The following is a 17,566-nucleotide window of genomic DNA, read 5'->3' as shown; positions in this document are numbered from 1 at the left end:
CTGTTGATAATTTAAATATAATTATGCGCTACGTAATGATACATATAGTATTACCAATGAAAGGCGATGTCCAAATGAAACGCTTACACATAAAGCCCACTAGCTGATTACTATCGCATTTGTTGAAAAAGAAAACGAAACAAGAATCATCGTATTATGCGAAAGGACGAACTTTACAATTGATTTATTTAAAATGTGATCGTTTATGCTTCCACATTGTATGAATGCATCCAAGGCGTGTATGACATACGACACGTTAGAGATTGGGGAAATGATATAAATGACAAATTATAGTTTAAAATCCTCTAAACAAAATAGCTTGATGCAATCAAAATTTACTTAAATAACATTGTTGAAAAATGTATAAATTAAAAGCTTGTCAGGTTTTTTGTGTCAAAGCATTTTTAATTAATTATATAAACTCTTCTCAGCTTGTAATAGCATTCAGGTTGTTTTGCAAAGTTTCTAAGCGGGCGAAACTTACCAATCCATGTCACTACATTCGAAAACACTAGATATGAAATGTGTGAACATATGTTCCTTCTCAATAGTTGTATTAGTAGCAAACCTAGGCTCAATTCTAAAGCTTACATAATAATGTTCTCTTAACGTTATCACTGCAATAACTACAATAAAAGTAAACAGTATGATTGTTGATAGAAATAGTGTTTAAATGCCACGAAAACTGTTGCTATTTATTATTAAATGACTTTGCAATAGTGGCAGGGTTAGCTCGGCCTCTCGGAAATGATACTTTTGGACGTCATTTAAAACATCTCTTGGTAATGAGTTTTTGATTTCTTTGTTTCTTAGGTTTACTAATGAAGTATATGAGCTCAACAGAGCATCTGTGTTGAGCGCCTTCTCAACTGTCGAGTTAAACCACAGCTCAACCACGAACAATAACTCAATTTTTACTTTATTGTTGACATATAATAAAGCATGAACAGTAGTTTGGGACCACTGCACTGTATTTTTGGATAATGAAAACATATAATATAAATACATACAAAATATAACTTCAAATGATTTGTCGCTAGCATCCACATTTTACCGATGCTAAGCATCAAAACCAACAACAGCACCAATATAACGACATACCCATACTAGAGACAGTTTACCGATATAAATCAATCAATTTTAACCCTTCTGCTGCACAACAAACCACATTTTTTATTGCGTGAATCGAAAAACGCATTATGCCACATTCGGCGAGTTCATGTCCGGCGTAGCCTTAGCATTCGACCGGTCTGGTCGGGAAGTACCCTGTCCGTCATAAAACCATGCAAGGTTTCTCGGTATCATTAGCGGAAAGGGCCGATTATGCGCAGACTGAACATGAGCTACGCTTTCCGCATATGGCATTTTACGTAGTTTTGCATATGGCGGCTCATAAGCTAAACAGACAACAACAAAGGTCAGCAATTAATTAAACGCATGGTTTTATTTCAAGTATAGAAATACTTCATTCTGTTTCGGAGGCCTTGGTGTCAGTTTCAGTAGCGGCTCATAAATATATAGAGGAATGCAAGGAAGTGGTGGAATGAGGTGGGGTTTTCTCTCCTAAGCTGCAGCATGGGTGGATCATACATCACAAGGTGGGATCTTCGACCTTACAAAATGGGCACGCTGCCTCTTTCCTAACCTTTTCTCCATTAGTTTCACATTGTAAGTCTAACTATTGCTTTGATTTATAAAAAGGCAGGTCCCTTCTGGCTTGATCTTCCATGGAGACGTGACAATAATTTACAAAATGTTCTGAGCGAAGGTTTGATTTACAATTGAGATATACAGAGGGTGCTTGCTTTTGATACGATGAAGCGGAATATTCGCTTATCGTTCGGTACACACTCGCTTTAAATCGCAAATAAAACGCTACTTATCGCTTTTTACCGCACCCATAAACGATAGGTTTGGGTATCACGGACTGTGAACCATACGCAAAACGATTGAGAAGCGAGCGCGGAGTATGGCGAACGACTGAGTAGCGAATTTATAGAAAAAGAATAGCAAATGAACACGTTTAAGTAGCGTTTATTAAACGGAACGCATCATTGTGGTCAGTCTGAAACTTTGCGAAGAAAAACAGCGAACGGGTAAGCAACACAAAACGCATAGATGCATACTCATCGGGAGCGATGGAGCGAACAAGTGACGATAAACAAGTAGTGTAGTCATTATGTTAACGCTTCGCATACGCTTCGAATTCGTAATGGCTTATTGGCTGCAGTATGACAGGGCTTTTAACAAAAGAACTGCTCTTATAAACGGACAAATTCGCAACCTACCTTTGCGAGTACGGTGTCGAAAAAAATATTAAAATATATATGTCAAACTAGTAAATAATTGAACAAAATTACAATTAAGTCGATGATTGGCTGGGCGAATGCTAGGTTTAATTCATTTATTTATATAAAAAATTCCCTAGATATACATGCGTTGTATTACTGTAAAAACATAAAAAATCTTGTAGAATAAGTGTTAAAAATTTCATCCAATCAAACTCATTGAATGTTAGGTAGAAACATATTGTGTTCACATCATAAATCTACGCTGAAAAGTATAATATTGTAAGGTAAGTAAGTCAAAATCAAGGTAAAACCGTACATTCGGCATTTTGAAGAATATCGTCAATACATAAATAACTGTAACTGTTGTATATTTGTTTGAAATGTAAAACGTTTCATTAAAAGTAAAAAGTCCAAAATAAGAGTGGTATTGGCTGCGTTTTGTCTATTTTATGCGTTTTTTTCACGTATTTGCTTAGTTCAAAGTGTATTGGAAAGTAGATGCTGCATCGGGCTAGCATTTAATTGAGATTCTCGTAAAATATACTAAAGTAAATTAATAGTCAATAAAAACTTCGTTCGTAGCTGTTAAATGCTAGTTCCATTGTACATCTTACCGACCAATGTTATTATATTCTTCAGTAAAATATAATATTTATCAGTAAAGTAAAGTAAACTAAATAAGTTATCACTGGCACCTGTATTAAGAATTAACGTATTTTGTCACATTTCACAGTTACTGTTTTCAACGTTATGAAACTGAGTGATTGGTAAGTTTCGCACACGTAGTAATTTCACAAAACAACCGAAACGGCATGTAACAAAACTGAAAAGTGTCTTGTAACGCTTCTGAAATTGAGTTTAAAGAATGTGTTGAACTTTCTACAATAGGCTTCTTTTTTAACTTTACAAACTCGTCAACAATGATATTAAATATAATATCGTTCACTATATTTTTTCAGTGGATGTGACACTATACTTTGTTAAGAATTATCATTTTCACAATATGTGACTCAACACAAAACACACACATAGCATATGCATGTAATCTATATTGAGTAAATTTGTAAAAGCATACACGCCACATTTAAGATTAAGGACATTGTTAAGTTTGTTCTGCTGCATAATTGTCCATCATAATTCATCCAATCTTGTTTCGTGTACCTATTCGCAAAATAATGTAATAAGCATGGTAGTCGTAATTGTGTCTGTATGCTTCACTAGAATGTCGCTTTTCAACGGTAATGATTTATAACAAATTTCGATTTTCATAATAAAGATAAAAATATCAATATAAAAGAACCTTTACAGTTGTTCGTATTTAGTTCGTTTGATGCAATAAATAAAGGTTTCTCAAATACGGTGAATAGACAGAGTGAGGGAAACAGAGATGATGCAGCTAAATTATTTTGAAAACCTATCCTCCAATCATTAAACATCTTGATTTGTATGTTGTACCGTATACCGTGTAACAATAGGTATATTTATTTTCTGTTATGAAGGAAAGCACAACTACCTATGTTGATTATTAAAGGGAACTTTTCGCAGATTTCGGCACGAATTGAAGTTTGTCATTAAATGCTTTATAAATAAGAATACAATTAAAGAAAGACAAAAAGTAACCCTCAACTGGGCTCGAACCACTGACACCTGGAGTAAAAGTCTAACGCTAAGACCACTCGGCCATCCGTGCTCATACAATGAGTGATGTATTGTATACTTTATATAAGCAATCCTCTTAGTGTCACAAAATATAACGACAACAACAGTACTCTCCAAATTATTCAATCGTTTCGCTTTGCAACGCGTTTTAATTTGTAGGTATTTAAATCGTCAACAGATGCATATAATGGATATTTTAAAGCATGGTTAAAGTTCAGTATCACTGTTTCCTCTCAAATATCAGAATTACAACAAAAAAATTGCGAATCTGAAACATGTTTTTTTACTTTTGTCAATTTAACAAAATGTAAAAAGCTCCCTTTAAATTTGTTGCAATGAACGTAAAATAAGATAAGTTTGTGTGGATAGATCTCAAATATTGTGTTTTTGAGAAATATTAAATAAATATACTGTTTATTGGTTTTTAGAATGTGCACGAGAGTGTCATTTAAATATAAAACTTCGTAAACTTAAGTTTTCTATTTTAAAAATCGTAAATAAAAATATTTAAAGCTTCCAAAAACTACGAAAGTATGTCTCGCGCAACAGCTTGAGGCCATTCATTTATGACAAGTAATCAACTGCCAAAAAGACAAACAAATTATATAGGCACACAACTAAACGCATAAAAAAACACTAGTTATGAGGGAGACAAAATAACAAAAGTTGTTGCCGTGGAAAATAAAGATTTTAAATATAAACCGCTTTTACAAACATCAAGTATGGCATAACTAGTGCAAGTGATTTCCAAAATCAGGGAATATGTATTGACAAAACTTCTCTAGTATACAATTTTCTATTGTAAAACTACACATAACACACTTTTTCATAAACAGACCCTAAACCGTTTTAAGATGGCATATGCCGAAAGTTATGTTAATAAGTTGGTTTAAGACAATGACTTAGCTATTGTTTAGTCACAACTGACCATTATTATCCATAAAATTGAAATGTATAGAAGTTGAGTTTCATGACGTAGTCTGATATAAGATGGAGAAAGAACGAGATCCTGAAGTGTGGGTGCATTGTAAAAAAATATTATAATAATAGATCGAATGGTTAATAGCGAAATTTTATTTAAGGCTGAAACTAATATTCCTATTAAATTTCTTTAACTGGCGCTCCAGTAAAATGGTGAAAAACAACAGTATTGAGTCCAATTATTAATATGTATATAATACATGTTTCTTTTGTGAAACTTTGAACAACCAAAACTCGAGCCTTAGTTGGATGTCCACAAATCTTTTAATGGATTTAGTAGCTTTACCGATTAACCAGGCAAACACCTTGCCTAATTGTTAAAAAGAAGAAAGAAAGAAAGACAGAAATAATATTGAAGAACAAACAAGGAAAAACAAAACCACTATTGTTAAGATAAATTTCAATTCACAAGTGCACCTATCGACAAATTGGATGTATGTTGGGGAGGGTAAGGGTTGACATACACATTGTTTTATATATAAACAAATATTTCTAAAAATAATTATTTATAAATTCATATTTATTAAGATTCAATTACGGTAAATCCAACATCACGTGAATGAGTGTATATTAACAACCAAATTAAAATTGAACAGGATGTCCTCGAGAATGGTACTATTTCTTTTCTTCATATTTAACTAAAACTGTCATGGAAATATAGTGAATAAATGCTGCAAAATATGATGTGCTATCTGAGAACCTAGCGCAGTGTTATACAAGCGTTTAGATTGTGTTACGTTTCGCTAAATATCATTGTATGTTATGAATTATCTTTGCCGCTTCAGCTGTTTCTTTTCACTGCTTCAGAGAACGGAAGACTATTTGATATTGTAACCGTGGTATTATTGTTACCTTTCTATTGGACAAAAATAGTTAAGTTCAGTTGAGATATAAGCAGGATATTGTTTTCTCGTAAGTTTTATTTTGCTTTCTTAACGTTTGCAGAGATAATTTTAAGTTAATTGAGTAATATATTAAACAATGTGCTCCTGAGTATACAAAAGGGCGTTCTGACACATAAAAAGGTTCTGGATGTATACGTAATGTCAAATTAGTGTAATTTTTCATAAAGAGATATATAGAATCACCAGGTAAGTCAATATAGTGTTTCGTTTGTTTACACAAAGATAAACAAACACAACACAATTTGCTTGCTTAATCGAATGTATCAATTGTTCATTTCAAAATTAATTATGTAATGGATGCATACGCTTACTACAGGATTATACCATTTTCATTTTTGATCAATCAACGTAAATTGTGTGAAATATTTTTTTAAATAATGCTTTTTTATTCATATCGTAAAAATGCCCGCGTTTTCTTATAGGTTATCGCCGTGGTCATGCTTTTAATTCTGATCCTGATGTTTCTGCGGCCTAGTCTGGTCTCAGGTAAAGACATGCATGTTGTTTAATGTAGTCCTGCTTGTTAAAAACGTAAACAATAAATTAACCATGTGATCGATTTGCAAATTTATTTCTATTGATTTGTACCAAACGCACACTGCGGGTGTATGAATTCTAATTTAGCCTTACATAAGTGAAAAGATACATATTGTCCATTCCTTTTTCCTATATTAGAGCTGTATTTAAATCCATGATATACTATGTGCATGGTGTAATGAAATAACATCAAACTTAGTTTAACTGTTAATAAAATGATAAATCAGTTACAATGAAAGACAGTGCTTATTAAAAAAACTAGGTTCAGTGCGGAATCGGGAACATTTTATGAAAGTCGTTTCGTTGACCTTTCATTGCAGTCTGTCCCAATCTTTTATAGTCGTATTAAAGAGGGTATTGTGGTAGATTTGGTTCTTAATTCGTTTCTTTCTTATATACGTTCCGGCTAGAATGTCCATAAGGTCAATCTAGGTTTTAAAGAGTTGACAAGGTTATAATCATGTCTGCGCCAAAGGAGGGTTACCGCAAAAGGTTTCATAACACATCATTAAGCCCCCGAAATTTTAATATACAAGTGAGTGAGAGTTCATTAGCGTAGACCTGATCGTATAAGTCTGCAGAAATCATCTACGATGATCTTTGAAATGCATATACTTTGCGTTTCTTAAACTTATTCTTTTGTCGTGTTGACCTTGACTGATACAGTATGTAAATGTCTCTGAGGGTACCTGAAGAAAACTCCTTATAAACCCATTATCATTAATCACCATCTAGAGCTCTCCATCTGTTTCAGAATATGACCATTTCATTTTATTATAAACAAAGAAAAACCGCTGACATGATTAAGATGTTTCAACTGTGTCGTATTGTATTTCTGTATTTCTGTATTAATTGTAGTATCAAGTTGTGTTCAATATTCGTATTAATTCTTTTTATTTAAGAGAGTTTTCATCCGATACGTAAAGCCTATTGTGGCACGCTTGGTTATGTTTCATGTGTGGAACAATTAGTTGTGTCTAAATAAAAGATCTTGAGAATAATCCGAGACAGAGGATCACACCTGGGACCTTCTAATAACAGTTCTATCATGCTAAACCAGTTTCTTGTATGTACACGTTTTCTAGTGAAAATGTGTTTTCTGCATCATAATTATATTCTTTAAGCATTCTAAGAATATGTTTTTAGTTTGACTGTTACATCAGTTTTTACTGAACACTTCCTTGCCCTGTCCGATATGTATGAGTCGGGCATCATACTTTGAAACAACAGTAACGAAACACGCCTTGACATTTTTCATTGATCAGTTCGTTTGAAAATAGAAACGCCATGCGGGTTTGCATTATGTTGTGTAAATGTTAGATTATATTCTTGCCGTATTTAATACTCAAACATATGCACTCATACTGATGCATTCAAACACTTGTCTGAATGATTTACGGTGCTGGTTTGATGGTAACATATTGTTCGCACACAAGTTGGGGATTACACGACTTTTCGCAAGACACATGGTGTTTTCTTGTTTACATTAATTTCGCAATATGGCATAGTTGTTTTTCAATCTCGCGTTCTGCTCGTGTTAAACCAAAATCACGATGTGTGATAACGACTATAACTTCAAAATAAGGAATCTGTGTTTCGCGGTCTCGCATGTAGCAGAACAAAGATGCGATATCGCAATATTAATTTGCAATCTCGCATCGTGTTTTCACATTTTGGACCTACAAACTATTATTCGCGAAAATAGCAAAAGTACGATGCGAATTAACGAGATTACGAATTACGATCATATTATGAACTTCAGGTTTTCGAATCGTGATGTCGCCTTTTTTGCATGTGATTTTTCTTTGTCGTTTAGAGAAGTGTATAGTCGTATAGTGTATATTCAGAATGCATATCACTAAAAAAAAGTCAAAAAGTTAGACAAAAGTCATGTTAATGCATTTTTGCATCACACTTTGAAAGAAGTCTTACGTTTTATGCATTCTACAAAGGTCTACACTTACACAAAAATCACAATTTTAACAGCAAGTTAAAGCCTTTGGCAACAACAACATATAAACATATTTTAAACGATGTTAAAATAACAAAATAAAGCACGTGATATTTTGACTAACTTCTCGACTAAGATGAAGAATGTAGCATTAAGTAAGGAAAAACATGGCAATTATGGCATTGCAATACCTTTGACTATATCAATTCATGCCATGGTCAAATTGAACAGAAACCATTTAATCTTCCTTGTCACTAAGTACCCATCTATATTGTTTGTCAACGTTAACCGCTGTTTAAAAGTCCATCCACCAAAAATATTCACAATGCAATATAACAGATTAATAGCATATCCACGATCCAGTCGCAATGTTAATCAACATATACAGATACATAGAGTTTTCACGAATGTAGTTTATGGTTTTTCTGTTTTTTACTTTATTTTTTTATCTAAAACTGGTGTATTTTTTCGCAATAGTTTGTTTTAATGCTTCTTACAAATTTACAGATCTGCACTGTTGTTTATTATTATTGTTTTGCTTTATCTGGTAAAAATATGAAAAGTGCAACGTTTTTTAACGAAATATAATATATATTATTTGAAAGAAATAAAAGTTTTGGAAAGTTTATTTATCGATGACATTGATTCCTAAACGAATTACCTAAGCGTCGATTGTTTGCAATTGGATTTCAGTAGCGTCAAAAATCATGATGCGCGAGGAACTCGGCCTACTAAAGAAAATTCAATTATATTCAAGTAATGAGATGAGGGCGCATTGACGTACCACCATGTTGAATAGCTCGATTTAAATCTCCATTTTCTAAATAGCCACGCTTATTAGTAGTGATACAATATATCGAGAGTTGCCATTAATGATACGTGTTCCAGGCATACATATTTTGACTGTTCAACTTTCTTTCAGAACAGATATATGATAAATTATTGCCTATTCATATAAACGGAAATAATGAGCGCTTCTTGTTCACAAGACATAAAAAGTCATATTATGATTTAACAAATAGAACAAATGCTAGTCACATGTATATGATACATATACCCACACAATGATGAAACAAACAATGCCACATTATCGTGCCTTGCACCCGGCCGTGCATAGGACGGTCGGTCGGATAACCGGCAAGAGACCAATCCGTTTTCGAACAGTATAGAAATAATTATTTTATCTACAAACTTGCAAATTAGTATTATAGTAAAATGTGAGAAATAGGAAACTTTAAGATATTTTAAATCAACATGTCAACGGTCAAGATCACAGGTGCTCATAGAAAGATATAATAAGCATATACTAGGACTTATGAGTCTTTTTTTTGTCCATAATAGCAAACGCTTAAGCAGAATTTCAATCATAAAATCTGAGTATTGCCTATATGCAATTATATACACTGAGTAAGTTCAAAGTGGGAAACACAATTTCGGGTGTAAAAGTGATATGTCGTCGTATTATGTCTTTATGTCAATTCAAGAAGAATTGCATATTACGGTTGCATATTTGGCGGAATATAATATTTCGGGCGGACAAAAAACATCACGATTATAACTCAGATGATAGGTGGGATTTCAAATTATGGAGAGAACAGATTGGGCCGCAAATCAGATTGCTGGCGGAATTTAAAAAAACCCGGATAACTTTGAGGTTTTGAGACATGTTAAATGAAAATGCAAAACTGTAAAGTGTGATCATAATAACATGTTTATTTTTGTAAAAACAACTACATAATAGGACATATCATTTGTAAACATCAGTTCATATACACGACAACACATATTAAATACATACTTATTAATTTGTGCTTACATAAAAGTTAAAAATGACACTTTACATTTTGCTACCTCACGTAATAGAAAATAATCATTGTGTGTATATATTATATATATATATATTACTACTAATTCTGTATATATATATATATATATATATATATATATATATATATATATATATATATATGTGTGTGTGTGTGTCATAGGCTACAGAAATCAGTACAAACGAGGAAAAATCACATTTTCGTTTTTTGTCATTTTGTAAAAGATGAATGCAAGCATAAGTCAAATCCAAAATTTTAGGTTTCTATCTATAATACTTTTTGAGATATTGAGTTTTGAACACATGCACCCTTTAAACGATCTTATAGCTAAATAATGGTTTTCTATATCAATTGACATTGACATTAAACTCTTTTGTAAATACAGTATACATGTATTTACCGTATAGCATTCACACATAGATTCAATGCATTAGCTACACTGACCATGATTTTTACATTTTATGTGCGAACAAAAGCAATCATTTGAATACAGCGGTTGCTATGGTAACGAATTTACATTAAATACATTAATTTCATTAAAATTGTTTAAATATCAGATAAAAAACTAAATATTTACGTTTTTGTCAAATATATGATAAAACTGCTTAAAGTCAATGATCCTGATTTCAACATTGTGTTTATTTAATACATAGTAACAAAAAGAATCTAAGAAAATAGGTTGAGTTAAAGTGCAACATGTCCTTTTTTTAGAAAAGATCCACATATTTGACAGTGTATTGATTTCAATCCATTTAAGACTTTGCACAATGTAAACATCTTACATGTAATTTAATAGTGCCATACATATATGCTGGTAAAAATGTTAATGTACAGACATTTTGCTGATGGTTACCATGGTTACCATGGCAACAAATAGATAAAATATCCATTTTTACTGTTTTGAACAGCAAAAACACCTTATTTTATTAGTAAATCATTTCCCATACATATCAAACATGAAAAAGAACAACATTATTTGACCAAACAGTTTAACTACAATTTGTTTACGAAACTCATAAAACCGCCATAAATAAACACAAATAATAACAACATGTACTTCTAATTCAGAACAATTAAAGATGAACATGTATTATTTTTAAGGCATTAAAAGATACCTTCTATAAATCAGTTAAAATAAACATAATACCATTATCATATAAATAGAATTAATTCCATCAACAAATAAGAAAATGCCAAAATAATGTTTCCATAGCAACCATCATTCTTTTTTTACATGTAAATAGGTTTCGCAATCATGGGTATGATGAGCTTCAACAAAACTTATATAATACCACCTGTCATAATAAATAAACACACATGGACATATGGCTAAATGTTTTGACAAACTTTATAAAACATGTTTCAAGACATGACATTTTACATTAATAGCACCCCATCATATGTTTCAATTTAGAAAATACCATGCCACAGGCCAATTTAATATTAAAATTTTCACACTAGTAATTGTTGCTGAAAAGTTCACCAATGAACAGTTTATATGGTAAACAATAACATATAACTTGGTAATCAAAACAAATAATCTAAGGCTATTTGACAAACAGGATCATACAATTTTCAACCTTAAAACAAACAAAGATAGGACAGGGCACATGTTTTTTTCAACTTCTAAGTTACACAGACAGTTTTTGTTTTTTTTTACTTCGGCTTGGGACAGGTAGCTTGTCTACTGAGGTCTGATTTAAAAAAACTGCCCTATTTCCTCTAAAGGTACCATTGTCAGGCGATACTGAGTCAAGGTCCTTTAATTCAGTCTGAGCAAGACTGGCTAGACATTGATGGGAAGAGGTCAGCACTCTTTAAAGTTTAACAAACAGTGAGTTTCAACTGTAGATTTTTCACTTGTTTTACAAAATACCAAGCCTGGTTTACCAGCATCAATGAGGAAATGTTGGTACTTTCAAATGTTCTTCAAGGGTATGAACAACTGGGCAAGAAAAGTTTTCCAATTGTATAGGTGCACAGGCTTCTCCAAATCACCAATCATGTGCGGCACATTAAGTCCAGACCTTGAGGAGGTGGATACAGTCTCAGCAACAGCATCGATGGTCTCTGCATCACAAAGTCTGGAAAAGTGTGAGGCATGAACATTGGTTAAATGTTGCAGAGCTTTATTTCCTTCTTAGAGAATGGCAGTTTTCCAAACATTTGATAAGCTTGTGACTCAAATGTTAACAATTTAACTATTTAACTAAACTATTGTTTCACAATTTAGAACAGTTCTCAACTCATTTTTTCACAAAATGAGGGGCCAAAGGCCACTTCACAAAGATGGAAAAAAGTCCATGTTGTAAAAACATTTCTTATGAATACCAGAAGTAATAATTTTGCCAGTGCTCATTGCAATATGTATACTAACATTATCAGATGGTAAATCAGTATCTACTGATGAATATACCTACACTTTGACTTCCATAATCCAAAACGCCAATCAGGCTAGAACTTGATGTGGCCGCAGTCACCATCATCGAGTTACTCATTCGAGTGTGCAGCCCTAATTGAAAATGGAAAGAATATTAACATATCATTTTTACAATCTGTAAAATAACTAATAAAACTTAAACACAAATATTATGTCTATTCTAAGCCCTTCTTATTTGTTAACCAAACAAAAAGCATTCCCAAACATTTGTAATATCAAATATTCCATTGATTAATATGAAATCTATTTTAACATAATTATATGTAAATAAGGAGTGATTTTTTTTCTCTAAAATTTTATCCTTTAAGATGCAAAAATGGTACCAAGTTTTCATGCAATAACGTGTGCATAAGTAAAAGTTCTTACCAACACTAACTCTCCACAATGCATACCAAAGTACACAGTTGTTCTTATTTTGTCCAGCAGTTGTCAAAGTAGAAAACTGCCTCTTCCTCCCCTAGGCCATAGTGGTGAAGCTAGTAATGAACATAGCTAACAACAGTGTTGGCGCCTTTCCTGGGTGATTCACCCTCATTCGCCAAGTAAAACACCTGTTTTCCTGCAAAACAACAAGAAATGAAAATAAGAGCAAACTGACTATAATTGTTATTTGATACAGAAATATGTATTTCATATTTCACCTAAAATAATGACAGTCACACCAACACATTTTTGCATATTTAAGAACAATATGGGACATGTAACTGATCTAGAAATTAATAATCACACCTACCTGTACCTTCACAGCAAACACCAAAGACTTCACATTTTTTCGCAGTCTTGAAGTAGTTTGGTCCAACCTAAGATATATTTAAATTTTTAAAACAATTGTCAAGATTGAAAAGATAAATATCTTTCACTTAACTTCATAGCAATATAACAAAATAATGCAATAATAATAATCATCATTAATAATAATCATAATAATTAAGTGTCTTTAGGAGTTTCGTAAAGTCTGAGCGTTATCAAGTGGGCTTTTATAACTAAATCAAATTCATCACGAGTGAGTTCATGGCAGTATTGTCTAAAAGAGATTGCTTGTTGAAAGTCAATGACATGGCTGCACGGTTTGTTATGATATGAATAACAGCCACATGTTAGAATTTGGAATTTGTTTTGCTTTTCTTGTTCCTTTAATTGTTTAAATCAAACAAGGAATTCTCAATAGGGACAAACACTCCATCTGTCTCATTTAGCGCTGAATCCTGAAAATTCTGTTTCTGAACAGTTTGACTCATAGTTAATGTCTTCATCAGAATCTGAAGAGGGCACATTTTCATTTTAATAGTTCTAATACATGGCTCGTAATATTACCATGTATAATGCTTGATGGTCTGTTTTGAAATCATTAATGTCAAGTTGTCAACCAAATTCAAATCTTTAATAAAAAATATCATCCTGGCCCTGTGAGATTTCATTTGAGATCGTGCATGCTGAACTTTCTTGTGATATATCGTCGCTGTCGTTCTCAAACCTCGTAGCTCCAAAATTTTCAAAATATTTTTTTTGTCTTTTCCGAATATTTTAAGTCTGGCGCGTGTTTTGTGCTATATCTCGTAGCTCTACGCTACGCCAATCAGAGCCCTTGAAAAAGCCACGTGACCAAATGTTGTAGAATGATTGTTGGCTTTTTTCCCAGCGAAAAGTCGTAGCGACGCCATTTCACCTAGAGGTACGTCGTTTCGTTTGGACAAATTTGACAAAAACGTTTTTATAAAAAAAATTATTTGCAACTACGAGGTTTCCTATCAGGACGAATTGTCGGTTTTTTCTCTCTCCTGAAAAGTTGGCATTTTGTAGCTAAGAGGTTTGAAAACGACAACGACGATATTTACAATTTAAATAAGTGCGCCATTACATTTTGTAACCAACAACAAAGTTTTCGTAGCGAAGTATTTTACTTCCGGGTTAACAGTTTCATTTTCAATGTTCTCTAAATAGGACCATTGTTTACCAAAATTAATGATTGTCATGTTTATTAAAATATCTTACCTGATTTTAACTACGATCCTTCAATTGAAGAAATTATTGTCAGGATTGATTGACAATTTATTCCAAAGGAACTCGCAAACAAATGGTGAACAATGTCAATACGTAGGCTAATTACGACACGCCATTTTTAGTAGAGGTCGCTCAACAAAGCAATGGTTACTTCCAACCAAATAAAAAATTATAAGTGTACATTGTCGATCAGGATCAGCAATTATAAAAATTGTAAGACCTGGGGCCAAGCCAGATTTGATCCGTTGAGAATAGTTGGAATGTTTTTAAAAAGGCACTTTCTGATGTTAAATACTCTCTATCAAAGCGCAGGGCCTATTGACGCAGAATGGTTTAAAAGGTAAATTTTTACCCCATGGCCTAACTTTAACTTACTTCTCTAATACCTCTAGATGTTGCCATGTGCCAAATATGAAACCAATGGGCTTTGCTTATTATATAAGAATATGTTTAAAAGTTTTCCCTTTATAAATTGTAATAATACTCATGGCATGATGCTGCTTACTAGGGTGCTGCATAAAATGAAAATATTAGAATAGTGTTCTCAAATCCTCCATTATATGATGCTAGTAAGAGCAAAGCTGAACAACAATCGGGGGCTGAATATAACAATATTAAGGACTGCTCAACACTTTCAAAGTGTTTAATATTTGTGTCACAACCTGTAATCCCGAGTAAAAAACCTGCTGAACACAACTATGGCATTTTTAGATAAATTATTATCTGAAATTGTGTTTATAGATAATATCAAAGTACAAATGATCTTTATTAATATTCAATAGTCATCTGGTTCATATCGTTTATATTATTTGGGCCATTAACTGTTATTTTGCATCAACTGCTGAAGTGAGGACTTAGTTGGTGCAGAAAAAAAAATGTCCACGGTCCTCGACGAATTGAAGTAGATATTGTTCCTATTCTTAATTGAGTGTCTGACTCAAATTAAACTCTTTAATTAACACAACCCCACGTTTAACCAGGTCATTGACGACTTTGAAAGATTGCACACGACGTTTGCTTTCTTGAAACTCTGGAAGAGATTCCAATTCACTAGGCTCGACCTGCAAGAAATCCTTCAATATGCCAAGATTCGTGAAAAAACAACAGTTAGTGCTCTTAGCAACAAAGTTAAGAGGTTTCTTAGCAGTCGGATGTTGAAATGGCTGAATTCGTTTGAGAGGCTTATGTAAGCCTTCAACTTCTTGGAATGTCACTACCATTTACTGCTTCTCCTCTATAATGACATCATCATCAATGAGATGAGAAAAAGAGTTTGCAGGAAAGTATTTACAAATCTGTTTCACATTTGTGTCGAATATGGGGGATGGCCAGAATTCCAACAAAAGCCAAACATTAGGTGGTTGCATTCGTCTGTAAACTGCATTATGAATGGCAATGTCTCAAGAAAAATATCAAACGGACTTCTGCAACAAATCTTCAGCAGAAATTATGTTAAATACTAAATTATCCTTTTAGTATTGCTCATCATGATGCAATGCCAACCGTAAAGATTGCAGCGGACCGATTGTTTACATGCTCAGCGTGAAAAATGTCGCTGAGGTAGAATGGGCGGTGTAGACAAATCACTTTCTCTTAAGAAAGATAGAGCAACGAACATGAACTTAGCAGCTGAAAAGCATTCACTAAAACTAAATTCAACAGGAGCGACAACATAAGTACCGATGCTACTTGTAACTGCTACGTCTAGCGATGAGAATTAGTCACAGCCTTCAAATGCTGAACCAGAAGCTTGCCCATCCATTCCAAAAGCTCTCAAGACACAGACAGCAAAGGCACTGCTAAAATTGTGGCTACTTAAGTAGCTGCTGCTCTTGCTAGAACAAACATTTCTAATAATAAAGCTGCACATATATTTTCAGCAATGGTATCAACAGGACTGCTTAGGCAAGATGTGGAAAAAATCTTAAATACAAGTCCGAACTAAGCATCGCAAGGTCAAGGAAATATTTGATAAGGCAGTTTAACTCATTGTCCAAATAAAATAAAGTTTTTTTAATCAATGGATTTAATGTTTAATGAATATCAATTGAAAGCTTATCCCACTTATGTGTATGATGTATAATAATTGCACCATTGATTGGCTGAAGGTTTACACTGAAAATATACTGTCTTCCCACGCTTATGTTAGAGTTCGTATCTTTATGACACTTTGTTTTTCCTTTCCAAACCGATGCTATTCATTTATTAGTATCTGTTGATTTAAGACCTCGCAAGACGCATTTGTAAGCTAGAGTTTTAGTATTTATCAAAACATTTTTTCTCGTAAGTGGACAATGTTAGACACTTATTTATATTAAAATAAAAATGTGTTCCAACCCCATTATATCAAATCCGCATTTCTCTTTAAGGTTTTTAAGCTGTTTGGATTCAAGTAAAATATTTTAAAGCAAAGGGTGCCTACTCGACAGGGTTTTGTGAGTGGGCTGTCGACAAACGAATATATTTATATCGACTGGTGTTTTACTTCCTCATTGCCGTTAAAAAGCAAGTCTCAGAGCAGGATCCTATAATGTTTAAGATTGAAACGTGAACCTGTGTCATCAGTGTCAAACGTAATGGCATGTTGTCCTTCAATGACGCTGTGTGAGAGAAAACTGGTTGTCCCCGAGATACCCATCCTTGTTCCGTAGTGACTCACGTGACTACTAGTCCAGTACCAGGGCTAATCGAAAGTTGAGATTTTTAGTAAATGGATTTGAGACAGAAAGTTTGAAAATCATGCTTGTTATTTTATAGTGAGAATTTTCAATGTTGCACTATATGTCTAGTCACAAAAATAATGTATATTTTAGCCAATAAGTTAAGTGACTTTTTAAAAAATGACTAGCGATATAATATGCTTGTTTATTAATTTATTTGAGCGAAATTTCGCCGCTAAATTGTGTTTGTGGGTATGTGTAATAAATTACATTTATAAATTCTTAATAATGGTAGATCATGGGCTAATAACACAT

General features: G+C 33.0%; 1 protein-coding gene and 1 long non-coding RNA gene across 2 annotated transcripts in view; one reads left to right on the top strand and one right to left on the bottom strand.

Annotated features, from left to right (window-relative positions):
* LOC127853986 (sushi, von Willebrand factor type A, EGF and pentraxin domain-containing protein 1-like) overlaps positions 1-17,566 on the top strand; it is a 252,427-nt gene that overhangs the window by 114,448 nt on the left and 120,413 nt on the right. The gene's annotated exons all lie outside the window — the stretch shown is intronic.
* LOC127853993 (uncharacterized) lies at positions 10,312-14,728 on the bottom strand. The gene is made up of 5 exons (XR_008036865.1): positions 14,583-14,728; positions 13,324-13,390; positions 12,957-13,149; positions 12,571-12,662; positions 10,312-12,234 (listed from the first exon to the last, which is right to left on the bottom strand). It is a non-coding gene; the product is annotated as an uncharacterized LOC127853993 (long non-coding RNA).

This window comes from Dreissena polymorpha, chromosome 12, assembly GCF_020536995.1.
Source record: "Dreissena polymorpha isolate Duluth1 chromosome 12, UMN_Dpol_1.0, whole genome shotgun sequence".
In the NCBI taxonomy this organism is placed as follows: domain Eukaryota; kingdom Metazoa; phylum Mollusca; class Bivalvia; order Myida; family Dreissenidae; genus Dreissena; species Dreissena polymorpha.
Note: the sequence above shows the minus strand (reverse complement) of the source record. Positions and strands in the feature narration are given on the sequence as shown.